Raw genomic sequence first — 13,589 nt, forward strand, 5'->3', positions numbered from 1 at the left:
AAATCTCTTTTGGCACTCTATAAATGATGGAGAGTAAGAGCCAGTGTTTAAATAGAGGACCACAATAAAACACAAATCTTCTTGATGAGTTGCAATCAACTAAAAAGCTAATGGAGTTGGGGCAGTTCTTGTGAATGCCTGAGGAGTCTCATGCCTCCAGAGCAGGCTTTGCATCCATATGATAAAATCCCTGGCAGCCAGGAATTCAGGTTGCTTTCATTGCCATTCAAACAAGCTTGGTAAGGTTTCTCTACTTTTGTAATGATGCAGTGCAAATGTCTTTTCAGTATCTTATTGATGACTCTCAGGGTTGTATTCTTGGATCTAATTCAGCCATTTAGGGTCCTAAGCATTAGCATTCAGTTGATTTGTATTTCTGTGCTTACTAATTGCTAATTCCCTAAAATTTATGGGTTTCTTTTTCACCAGATTCAAGGGGCTTTATCCAGACGTATGAAGGGAAACATGGCTACAGGGAATGCAAACTTTTTTACTTTATCTTTCCATTATCTCTTCTGGTTTTCACCAGTGTCTTTTGTTTTCCAGGGAAACTGTCTTTAAGCTTCATGTTCTCTGATATGTGCTTTTCTGTTTTCTGCTGCTTGATTAATACCTCACCAAATTTGGCTGAGGCTGTGAAATCAGAGATAACCTGTGCCTGTTTGAATATAACCAGGCCCTTTATTATATTATCAAAATCATGGGCACTAGGAAACTGCATAATCCTCAAGGAATCTCAGCAAGCCTCCAAAATAGTCTGTGTGAGCATAATGCTCACACCTTGAGCTCTGCTAAGGATTGGCTTTAGTGTCAAAGCATGAGATCAAAAATCCTTTCCAAGCTTTGAGGTGCACACTGCAGTAAATGTGAGTGCTCTAAAGCCATTATAATGATGGCATCTCCTGTGAGCACATTATGTATTAGGTATTGTCTTTTCGACCCCTATGGAGTGTCTTTTCTTTCCATTCTGAGAAATCAGTGATTTCTTATCTCCCTTCTCTGTTCCATGAATAACTTTAGATAATTTATCTTGTTCTTTTTTTTTTTTTTCTTTTTTTTTTTTTTTTTTTTTATTGTATTAAATAGCTCTGCTTTTTTGGTATTGGTGCTTCAGCTCTGTATAATTTTTGTTTCCCTTCTCTAGGATTGCACTGCAAGGAGTTTCTTACTCTGAAGATGGAGTAATCAACAATATTCTGCAAATGTCTACAGTATTTCTGACAAGGTAACAAATAGATTATAAAGATGTAGATAAACTAGACCTGTCCTATATTTACTCATACACACCAGTATTTGAAAGTTACAATAAAAAACACCTGCATGTTGAAGAGAAGTTTTTAATTAAGCTATCCACAGTGTCATTCTCTTTAAATAATAACAATTTGTAAAAAGAATAATAAACATGGAACCCTGTAAGCTTTGCAGGTAATTCAATTGTTCCTCTGGCTGACTGAGTACTCCCAGCTGAACAGTTTGCTCCACAGGTTTGTCTGATTGGAAGGCAGAATGAAAGCATTTTTCTCAAAGTGCTTCCCATTTAGCTATGGCCAAATCTCATGAGAACTGTGGCTCTTAAAAAGCAGCACTAAATTATTCCACTTTAGGTGGCTCTGGCTACTTCTGGAACATGGAAATGTCTTGAATCTAAAACTAAATTTGCATAGGTTAGATTTGTGCAAACAATGTACTATTAAGTTTGGTTTTTTTTAAATCATGTAATAGTTATAAATACTGCACTTGAGTTTACTGGAGTGATAATTAGAATACTAAATACTTGTATCAGTGACATTCCTTAAATATAATTTAACAGTGGATAAGAACCCAAAATTTTTCAAAGACAAGATTTGATTTCCTCTAGAAGATCTGAAATGTACTTTTCCTCATGGGGTAAAAGTAAAATGGAGCATCATTTTTACTACTACCCAGTGGTGTATCATGCAGCCAGTGTATATACCACCACCTGTGAGTTTGCCTGCTGCATGCTCAGTGTTCAGGAAATAAACTAGAATAAATTTATTTTCCATCTGCTGTATGCTTGAGTGTAGGAGCAGCATGACTATATTTAAAGAAAATTCCTGAGGAAAAAGAAGTGTTTCAGAGCTTAAATAAACAGACTTTGTTCATTTAACTGATGCTCAGTGTTGACTTCTGGAACTGGCTGAGAGCCTTCCAAAATGGCTTTTCATGGCTGTAGGACCAAGCTTAGTGGGTTTTGATTTTGGGGAGGAGGGTGGGGTATGGATACAATTGCAGTGCAATGTATCAATGTAATCATCAGCAACATGCCAATGTAAACATTTCTAACACCATCAAATTCACAGCAGGGGGGAGCACAAAACCTTGGTTAGAACTTTTCTGCTAGGGAAAACTGAGAAACTGTATCAATACCCAAGAAGATACAGGCAGTTTTCACAAAATTCTTTATTCATGCATATAATACAGAGAGAGTCCAAGACAGAGATAGTATAACATGAAGTGGCTAAAGATGAAATAATGATAAATTTGAATCATGGTAAAGGTACAAGAAAATCAACATGCTGGTTGAAGATACAAATCTTGTGTGCAATTCTATTCTTTAAGAAGCACATACTCAAAGCCATGAGTAAATACTAATAAAACCTGGCAAAATATCACTGAAGACAAAATATTCCAAAGGCAATATTACCAAAATCCCTTGAAACTGAATTAAAATATCATATGGGCTTGCAAAAGCTGTGTGGATCAGGCCCCAAGGGAAGTCAATTCTTGACTTTAGTTTCCACTGTCCTTTGCCCTTTTGCATCAAGCAGGAGCTTCTTCCAAAAATAATTTCCTGAATGCAAATGACCTGTTATAGCACTTATTACTTGGGGTGTAATGTTCGAGGCAGGAGTGACCCTTAAATTAGTTGAGGAACACATATGAAACTTCTAATAATAGTGAGGCAAGTCTTCCATATGTTGTTATAAATTTCAGTCCAAGATGATTAACGTGGCTCACAGGCTACTCTTGTAAGATGATAGAAGAGATATTTTTGCTGCCTCTCCTGAACAGGCTAGTGTTTCAAATTATTTCCAAACAAGCTTCTTCCAAGTGAGAGATGGTTCTCATTTTTTTGTCACCTTAATAAAAAGGTGATGAACACCCTCTTCTTAACTGTGCCCTTATATGAACATCAAAAAACTATTATGACAGTATGATGTGATAACAGCATGTATGTGCTATCCATGAAATAATGTTATATTAATAAATACAAATCATTAATTTATTGTGCCTGTCATTATGTTTAGAACAGAGTGCTTGTACTGTAAGCCTGCAGGGAATCTCAGAAGTGAATTCAACAGCTACATCTTCATTCAAAGTTATTTTTACTTGTAGCAGGTCTCTATCAAGTACATTTTACATCACTTCTGTCCAAAGACTTCAGAAGAAAAAAATCTTATCAACTCCTTTATTAATTAAAATCAAAGCAATAGTAAATTGGGTGGCAAATTGTTTACTGCCATAAACAAGATGGAATGGCTTAGGATCTTTTTTTTTTTTGTATAGAAAAAAGTGACTGATGAAGCTCAAAGGATCATATTTGGTAATTTATTTTTTTGCAGGCTATTTATTTATTTACTGGTACTATGTGATGCTGTTCCTAGATGAGATACATAGAAACCCTAAATATTCTTGTTTGGCTGAAACTATTCATCCTGATTCATCCTCTCTGATTCAGAAGAGCTGAGGCTTGAAATGCCTGTCTGTCTGTGGATACTGTTGACGCTGCCTGAAAAGAATTTGTCAGACTGTGTGTGTTTGTGAGCTCTTAGCTCTGCCACCAAACAACTCCTTTAGTTCACTAAATGCAGGCTTGTTTGGAAGCTGAGTGACACAAGTTTTGCTGTGGAAACTGCATCCAATTGCTGGCCTCTCATCACAGAGTCTGTATTTGAGTAAAGTTTTCCAGCTAATAAGAGGTCATGCCACATACAAGCAGGATCTTGAACTTTGAACTGCATGAGATGAAAAATCTTTAATTCAGACATCAAAAAGCAGACTTCTGACTTGAGGGAAAGGGGAAGAAGGGACAGCCAGAAAGAGTGAGAAGTTATTCAAGTTAGTATTAAGCTATAGGATTGTTGACAGATCACCTGGGATCAAATGGCCTTCCTGGGTTTTTTAGTGCATTTGTCTCTCAGAGATTGTATTACTTTCCTATATTATCTACTTTATTAAAACATAAATAATCATACTGAAAATCCCTCCAAGGCATTTTCTAGTTTTATGGGCTACTGGATCATGGATTATTAGGATACAAAACTCTGTGTATGTGTATGTCTGTGCATATCTGTCCTCATTAAACTCAGGGCCAATCCCAAACCAATGCGATGTCTGCACCCTAGAAGAGCCAGAGGCTGATCCAGAGGGTTTTAATTCTCACATAATACTCATGACATTTTTCTCATATTTCTGCTTGGATAACAAAACCAGGCATCAGTTCATACTGCCTGAGGTGTGCTCTTTGGTAGGCCAGACCTGGCTGGAAAATGGACAGAGATTGGAGCTACTGCCATTAATCGTCCAGGGCTAAATTTTGTAGCCTTGGTGGTTTTTTGGCAGGTTTCTGTAGACAAGATTTTGCCTTAGATCCAAGTTTTCTTCCAGCCTAAACCCTATTTTTCTTTGCCAAACCCAGTGCTTAGGCATCACTTCTCAGGGCATATTGGCAGTGTACTTCTGGATGTTTATTTTTGCTGTAGGTCTGACTTGCCCCTAGCTCCAGCCCTGGTTTAGCTCAGCAGCCTCTGCTACTCCCAAACCTATAGGTAGGTGCACCCACCACCTGTCAAAGGTGAACATTGCATCTCAATTAATACTAAAACCAAGGTATTCATCCTGGTGCTATTCCATTCCAAAGCTTATTCCACCCTTTACTATTCAAATCACACCTTCTCAATTTTTAGATCTTTTTAGTAGTAGATGATCTTAAGCTTCAGTGGCTTGTTTAGAATGATGCATATTATCAGGTCAAATACTTTGAATCCTTTTAGTCATAAAAACCTTTTTGCATGCACTCAAGATTAGCTTTTCTTCAAAGCCCTGCCTTAATGAAGTAAATGTGTACCAACCTTATGCCATCTAAATGCATATTCCAACTGAAATATTCTTTCCATTGCTATATTTAAGGTAGGAATAGATATAATAAAATTAACAAGAAACTGAGAAAAACAAGACTTGAAGCAGAACTCTAGTCTAAAAGGGATAGAGTATGAAGTGTAAGCTCTGTTGAATCTCTGAGCGTAGAGTAACTGTTACACAGACCAGCCATAACTAACATCATTTCAGCAGAGTTCTTCTACTTGCTTATGATGTCCTCAAGACAGTTGTGTCTCTCCAAATAAATTACTTTTTTCCTGTTAAAAGTTTTTTTTCCTTTAAATCAAATTGAAAAGTTATGTGTACAGGCATCTACCTATAGCATGAATGAAATTTGCTACTTTCTTCTTTGCTGTTATGTGGTTATAGGTAATATTTCTAGTTATGACCTCCAAAAACTATTATTGCATCATTCTATTTGATCTATATAATGTCATAAATTTCCCTGTGTACAAGAATTCTGATTTGAAGATGATGCAGCTGAAAAATCTCGTGATAGAGTGGAAAGGATGTATAATGTTGGATGGTATCTCTGATAAGATAGTTAGACCATCTGGATACTGAATAATGTCTAAAGATATCAATATATTTATTATGTAAGGTAATCATGATAACATTGTTGGTAAATCAGACTCTTCTAAAAATTAATTTCAAATTTATCTTCTCATTTCAGTGACAGTTGAAGTAATTTTGTGCTTTTAAGACGGAATTTATTTGCCATTTCTGCTGCAAAGGGTGATGTTGGTGTATGAGAAAAAGTACAAAGGGCTTGATCTCAGCCAGCAAGGCAATTTAGGGAAATGGAAGTTTTCAGCAGCAGCAATAGCTCAGATTCAGTCACCCATAAATCTCCCTGAGGGATGTGATTCCTCAGCATCTGTATCCTTCAGTCCCCTGTCTGTGCTTTAATGCATCCTCTGAGGGAGCCACTACCCCAGCTTCTTTCCAAGGCATCTTCTGGCTCATTTGCAAATCCATTTACCCTGTGCTCCAAGGGAACCAGTTTTATTGTCCACCTCCTTAGATACTGGCCAGTTCTGCAGGCAGGGCCAGTCTTTGGTGGTCTCTCCAGGGGCTGCCTGTGGTATCCCTGAAAGTCAGGGGGGATGCTTGCCTGCCCATGAGGAACACTGAGAGGAACACTCTTAAAGCAGCAAAAGCCATCACCACTGCTCTCATGGCAGCAAGAGTTCACCCTTTCATGTGTCTGTGCTGCTTAATCTTTCAAACTGATCTGATAGAGAAAGGTGCTTTGGGGACTTATTGTAGGTGCTAGGAAAAACTGCATTTCACACCTATTCATCATCTTTAGCCTTGTCCCTAAAAACACATGAAGAACTAGTTCTTAGGGGCAGGATGCCTTACTCTGAACAGAGATGGGATAAAATAATGTGGTGGGTTAAGCTTACTTAACAGCCACACACCTACCTGGCTGCTCATGCCCTCCCCTCTCCTGCTGGATCTGAGGAAGGAAGGAGGAAGCAAAGACTTATGGATGGACATAAAGATAGGCAGGTGCAGCCAGAGCGAGGTGTGAAAGCAAAGCAGAGGAAGAGGAAAAGGGAGGAGCTGTTGCTCATAATAATGTTGATCTCAATGTGAAAATCTGAAGGTACAACATTCTTCTGAAACACATGACTTCCCTGCATTAAGTACATTAATGTCCACAGACGTCACAAAATTGGGAGGAGCAGGGTTTTAGTGTGTCACTGTTCTGCTGATCCACAGCCTCGCCTGCAGTGATGTCTGTCTTTATCTCTGCTGGGAGGCAATTCCCGTTTAATAATTAATTTTAGTATCTTTTTGGAGTGGGAACACTGACAGTGATTTTTATTTTGGAGAGGGAAATGTTATAGCAAGATTGGGCTTTAAGTTCCTCTTATTTCTCTGTACTGTTTCCTTTAGAATGGCAATTTTTGTACAGCTATTGCTTTGTTGCTGCCCTTAGGGCTCTTTGTTTTAGGCATGCCAGAGACCATATTTCAATGTGATTCTTGCTTTTTTTCCAGCTAATACTTGACTGCCACAAAACCATAGTTTTCAGTGTAGAAAGAAGATGACTTTGTTTGCAGCTCCATGTTGAAGGGAAGCTTGATCTGGTGTTGTATTGCAGTGCACATCCCAAAGTTCGAGTTTATTCTAGGAAACATCTAAATGCAAAACATTTACCCGCTTTTTCTCTGTCCAGCTTCTCAGCTGACTGTAATTCTGGTGGGTGGCTTTTCAGTCACAAATCTCTTTTGATCCTCTTTGCAATATTCTAATGCCTCATGTTTGGTTAATCCTCTTGCTGTGCTGCTGCCTGGGTTTTCCAGGGCTGCAGTTTGCATGTCTGCCTAGGCTTCATGCCTTAGTGCTGTTAGGTACTGATAAAAATGAACTAAAAGAGGGCTTGCATATAAATTAGGAATATTTCTGTGGCTAGTATTTCTGTGACTGCCTTATTTGAAAAATGTGAATGAGATTTGGTATTTATTATATCTATTTATGTTTTCCAGCCCTGCACACGGGGTAAGGATGGTCTCTGCTCACCAGGAGGTAAGTGCCTGAGTGCACAGGCTGGTGCAAACCACACCAGGGCTGCTGCTGGGCCCTTGGTGGCAGGAGCCACATGTGCCCAAATTGCCTCTCATGGCCAATGCATGCCCAGACTCACTGCTGACCTCCTGCCAAACACAATCTTCAGTTTCATAAATAGCCTGAAAAAAAAGCCATAGCTGCCTCTTCCCCAGACAGAGCTCCTGGGGGGTTTATTGCTGCTGTTTGTGTTTTCCTCCATGATGAATGTGCAGTGCTGCTGTGGTGATTTAGCACCTGGCTTCTGTGGGCACCACACAAGGAGCCATTGTGCAGAAAGGTTTCTCAGGAAAGAGCAACCCTAGTTATTGTTATGACCTCGAGATCAGCCCTGGACCCAAGGCCAGGATGAACAGGGGAACAGGCTGCACTCCTCTGCCAGTGCAGAGCTCAGGTTGGGGCTCACTGCCAGTGAGGATCCCCTGGAAACGGTCAATCTCCCCCTGCTGGAAGAAATTCCACTCTTCTGGAAAACGGTCATCTTGAGTGAGAATTAATACTCAATTTCTTGTCTGCTTCTGAATTCCCTGGGTGTCTTCAGAGACACTGACCTCACTGCCCTTGGGGAGAGTTTGGAGAGTCCCAGGGAGTCAGCACCACTGTCCAATTCTAGGACACAAAACCTGGAAAGCCCCAGGAGCAAAACTTTCATTTTAAAGACTCTTAAAATTGCCCAACTAGATTTCCATTACAAACTTTCTAATAATTTCTGGATTAATGACACAAATTGGAACAAAAGCATCTAACAACTATTACATTCGGTTGGATAAACATTTGTGCTGTGTAGAAACGTGTAATTTATTTTACCCCTCTTCTTGATTATCTTAGAAGTTTCCCAGCCTAAATCATTCTGATTCTGGTTTCTTCTTTTTTGCTTTGTTGCTAAGTATAGTTGTTCTATGGGAGAAAAGAATACCCACACATTCCATCTCATTTTTTTTGAGCTGAGTGCCTTTATAGTGCAACTTTGTCATAATTGTCTTCTTAGCATATTTTTAAGCATCTAGACAAATTCTAAGTAGATAATGTTGGAGTTTTATTTCCTGGAAAATTTTGTAAATATAGTGACTCAAGCAGTTCTAAATATCTTTGCACAGGTGCTGCTGACTGGATGAAATTAATTTCTGCAACTCAGCCACCATCCAATGAAGTCCTGCAGGACACACTGAAGTGTAAGTACAGGAGTGAAACTGGGCATGTTCTTTAAGCTCTGCTGCTAAATGAGCTATTTTATAATTTAAAAAAACCCCAAGTTTTTCCCTAAATGTCTTATTGTGATAATCACAAAGTGCTGGGGGTTCTTTAATAGGTACAGAGTTCAGTGCACACACTGAATTTGTGTTTTTTCCTTTGAGTTACAGCACTGTATGCACATCCAACTAACACCAAAAAAAGTAAAACTAATAGCAATGGATGAAACCTATTTTAAATATTCAGGATTTCTTCATACAAGGAAGTGGAATTAGGCTTTACATCTACATTCTATTGTATTTTAACTTAAATGTGAAAGCTATCAAACCTTTTTTTGAGAGCAGGAGGATGGGACATTCTAAAAATAATAATGATCTAGAAATCAACGTTGTGCCTTAAGGTTTGGAGCAGTCGTGCAATCCCCACTGTCATGTACTTTTGGTAGTAACAGAGTTGAAAACTAGGGCAGCAGAGGGACTGCCATGGCATGTGCTTGGGCATCCTGCAATTGTATTTGTCCTTTCTCTTAATCCACTTGCAAACATCAAGGAAATATTTTAAGAAAAGAAAATCTCTGAGAAAAAGCTTTGGTAAATCTTGGTTGTGCATAGAACAGTGAGAGCAGCTGAAAGTGGTGTATAATAAAAGAAGAATTTGGTAAAAAAAAAAAAAAAAAAAGGAAAAAAAAAAAAGAAAAATCCATACCTGAGGAAAAGAATACCTTTCCCATGCACAAAGTTTTTGAAAATAGAGCCTTTATTTAGATTCCTTAGTCTATAAAGCTGTGTTGCAGTAACCTCCTTCACCTCATGGGTTTGATATGGAAACTCTACCAAAGTACTTATTAGAAGGTATTCACAGCATATCAGGTACAACTTCAAGGCTTTTGGATTATTAGGAAGTTTTAGTCAATAACAAAAATCTTCATGGCTTTCTAGCTCTTTAGGCTCCATATTGATTCTTCTCAGACTGCCCAACATTTTCCAACCCGTACAGTTAATGGATTACTGCATGTATAAATAGATTTTGTAAAGTCACCACGTGGCTCTGGGTGTGCTGGGGGGAGCTCCTGGGGCAGAGAGTACTTGTCATGGCATCCCTTTAACTCTTCAGCTGAATTAGAAATACATGCCTCAGTGAAGCCCTCCCTAATACCACAGTCTTTATAGTTAAAAAAATGAATTGAGAAGCAGAGCAAGTGTTTCAGCCAGTGACCTCTGACTAGGGATTGAGTTGGTGGCTGGATTTGGATAAATCCATGGAGTTCTGTAGCCCTTTCCTGAGTGCCACATCAGTGTGTTGTCAGCAGGTTCTTAAATGAACTTAAGCACTGCTTGGGAAAAATTATTGTATTTTCTGTGCTTTCTGTCAGAAAAGCAGGGGGAGTCTGACCCAGAGTCTGTGGTGAGCAGGACTGATGGACTGACCATCCGAGCAGCACCTTGGCAAAACCAGAGTATGTGCCACTGCTGCCACCTGGCCAACCACACAGCTCAGGTCTGAAGATGTGGAAGAAAGCTGGGATTACTGGGAATTTGGCACAATTTACTGGTGAAGTGGGAGAGAGCTGAGGCAGAAGAGGGTGTAATTAACCCAGAAATGAGAGCAGGATGCTGTGGGTCTGTGGGACAGAGAAGAAGAGGAATTGAAGCCTTGGAGAGGGGTTCACAGATGTGGAGAAACTGTGAAGGGTAGCAAGGACAGGAGCTGTGAAATTGTATCAGAGGGAGGGAGAAACCAGATTTCATTTATTCTGTTACCCTTGGACAAACTCATTAAAACTTTGCCATCTGGTGCAGAGGTTAAGTGACAAATTTTAGCCCAAAAGAAGCAGGTTAGCAGTTTCTTATCCAGGTTCCTCTGAAGCTTCAGCACAGCTGAACCATCCAGTCTGAGTACCATTCCAGCAGTTCCAGTGCTAACACCATTCCCTGACCTCTGTGGTTCAGTTTGTACCAGTTTCCCCCATTGCAGCTTTATTGATGCTGCATCCACATCACTCTGGGCTGAACATGTGCACACAGAGCAGGGCATGCCAAGAATTTAGACAGTTTGGGCTATATATGGAAGAACTAGCAAACTCCAACAAGCAAATAACTAACAAAAATAGCTAATAAATAAATAACATGTCTTATGACAAATAAAAGTCAAACTTGCTTTAGAACAATTTCTTCAGGAGGGAGACTGTCTTCCTTATCCCTACAGGAAAATGCTTTCAGCCACTGAAATTCAGGAGAGAGGTGCAAGAGGCAGCATTATCTGGCAAGTTGAGTTGCAGGCAAGGCTTTGATGCCTGTGCCCTCCCAAACCAGTCTGTGCCCAGCAAGGGTTCCTGCATCCCAGCAGGGCAGGGGGACCTTGAAGCCCCGTAGCCCCACTCCCTGGGCAACTGCTGCACCTCTGAGGCCTCCATGGGGACTGGGGAACCTCAGATTTGGGTATTGTGCTTTTCAACATCACAGCATCCACATCTGGCCCCAGCCTTGCACACTGAAATGCTTTACAAGCTAAATATTTCATTGACTGCCTGTGCCTGGCTGTAGTCATTTCAAATGGATGCTCTGCATTTAAAAACACTGACTGCTTTGCCTCAGCCCAACATAATCAGCTGTCTTGCAAACTCCACAGCTAATAAAATATTAAATCCATTTTGGCACCCAGAAATGAATACAGGCTTGAGATTCTCATCACATGTATTTCCCTCTCCTTAGCTCCCTGTCCCTGCCACGTCACACTGAGTGCTGCTGCTCAGGACAAGGTGTGTTGTTGGGTGGTGGCACAGGAGATGAGCAGTGCACCAGGACCAGGGTATTACCTATTGGGATGCAGTGAAGTGATCCAGTCAGGCACCAGCTGTGCTTGCAGCCTGTGGAATGTCTGCCCCACGGCTCCAAGTTGCTCAGTGGGAGCTGCATTCATGTAAAAGCTGAAGATAAAAGTAGAACTTTGCATTAGAAACCAGGCTAGAATAATAAAGAGCACAGTAACCATAAGCCTATGCAAAGATATTTATAATTTAGTTACAAATTCTTGTTTAAAAACAGAATATAGTTTAAAAATCACTGTTGCAGTAATACCACTGTGTTGATGCAAGGTGACTGTGCCTTTCCTGTACTTCATCTTGTTTTAATTCTCAGGGCTAGGAGTTTATTTGATTTTCTCCTCCAGCTACCTACAGGTGAGCTAAAACAGTAATAAAACATCTGCACAAAATCTGCCCAAGTCAGCAGGTCCCAAGTCAAAGCTCCTTGAAATCAGAGGGCACAATGTCCCCAGCCTGAACAGGTTTTGGGTTGAGCTCCTCAGACCTGCCCCTGCAAACACTTGCAGCACGTGCTGAGTGCCCAAGGGGCTTAATCCTGGCTGGGGAACTCACTTAAAAATCACAGGTGTGAGGACCTGGAGCTGATGAGGACCTGAGGTTGCCTGCCCTGGGACCTGCTGCTAAGGATCGAGCTTTGGTCTCCTGCTGCAGCCCAGCCCTAGAAACTCTGCCTTTGGTTCCATGGGAGCATGGTTCCCATTAGAGCTGGAGGAAATGACACAGCACATGCAGTGTGTACAAGCCCTGCACCCAGCACTTAGCAGCACAATGCTTTCTCTGGGCCCCAAAGGCAATAATTAGTAAAATATGTGGGGTTTTAAGTTCACAGGTGGACTGTTTGCAAGTAATGAGTGTAATATTGTGTGCTGTTGTTGGGTGGTCACAACTGGATTTTGTTGGTGGTTGTATACAGGGGTGGCTGCCTGCTCCATCTCCCAGCTTTCCAGGCTGGGGAGGGTTTCCCACTCACTGGAGAGCAGAGGGATGTTGTTCCTGTTTTTCTGTACCTGTCCATCTCCTGGCTGTCCTGGCCCTGCACAGCGCCTCCAGCAGTGCACTGGATAATCTGTGACCAGCAGCTACAGTTACAGTGGTGTTTCTCTTGATGAATGTTCCCAGTGTAGTGTTTTCTTTGGCTTGGAAAACACTGCTAGAAATTCCTTGGCATGCCAATGACTGACTGCAAATGTGTTAGAAACCTACTTGGCAATAATCATAGAGGTGCTGCAGCATGTCCAGGAACAGGCAACAGAGCTGGGTGAAGGGGCTGGAGAGTCAGTCATACGAGGAAGGGCTGAGGGAGCTGGGGATGTTCAGTCTGGAGAAAAGGAGGCTCAGGGGAGACCTTATTGTTCTCTAGAACTATCTGAAAGGAGGTTGTGGTGAGATGGGTTGGCCTCTTCTCCCAAGTAACAGCAATAGATACTGAGGAAATGGCCTGAGGTTGTGCCAGGAGAGGTTTAGGTTGGATATTAGAAAAAATTCCTTCATTGAAGGGGTGGCCAAGCATTGTAACAATCTGTCCAGGGCAGTGGTGAGGTCACCATCCCTGGAGGTATTTAAAAGCTGTGTAGGTGTGCCACTAAGAGACATGTTTTAGTGGTGAACTTGGCAGTGCCAGGTTATCAGTTAGACTTGATGGTCTTGAGGTCCTTTCTAATGTAAATGATTCTCTGATTCTATAAAACCTGCCTAAATAGATGGGAGACTTAGCCAGAGCTCAGCACAGGCACTGAAAGTGAGTGCTGACTCCAGTGAGGGGCACAAGCACAGCACCCAGCCCTGGCTTTTAGCCTGTTGCTGTAGTACAAGCCAGGGGCAGCATGAGCCTTGTGTCCCCAGGCCTGTCACCATCAGGGCCAGGAGACTCCTGAGA

The 13,589-nt window shown here is 41.0% G+C and overlaps 1 long non-coding RNA gene across 1 annotated transcript; it reads left to right on the plus strand.

Moving 5' to 3' along the window:
* Window positions 1–1,144: 1,144 nt before the first annotated feature.
* LOC130255269 (uncharacterized) lies at window positions 1,145–8,869 on the plus strand. Its single transcript, XR_008840888.1, has 3 exons — window positions 1,145–1,225; window positions 7,620–7,659; window positions 8,796–8,869. It is a non-coding gene; the product is annotated as an uncharacterized LOC130255269 (long non-coding RNA).
* Window positions 8,870–13,589: the final 4,720 nt, after the last annotated feature.

This window comes from Oenanthe melanoleuca, chromosome 7 (genome assembly GCF_029582105.1).
Source record: "Oenanthe melanoleuca isolate GR-GAL-2019-014 chromosome 7, OMel1.0, whole genome shotgun sequence".
NCBI classification, from domain to species: Eukaryota; Metazoa; Chordata; class Aves; order Passeriformes; family Muscicapidae; genus Oenanthe; species Oenanthe melanoleuca.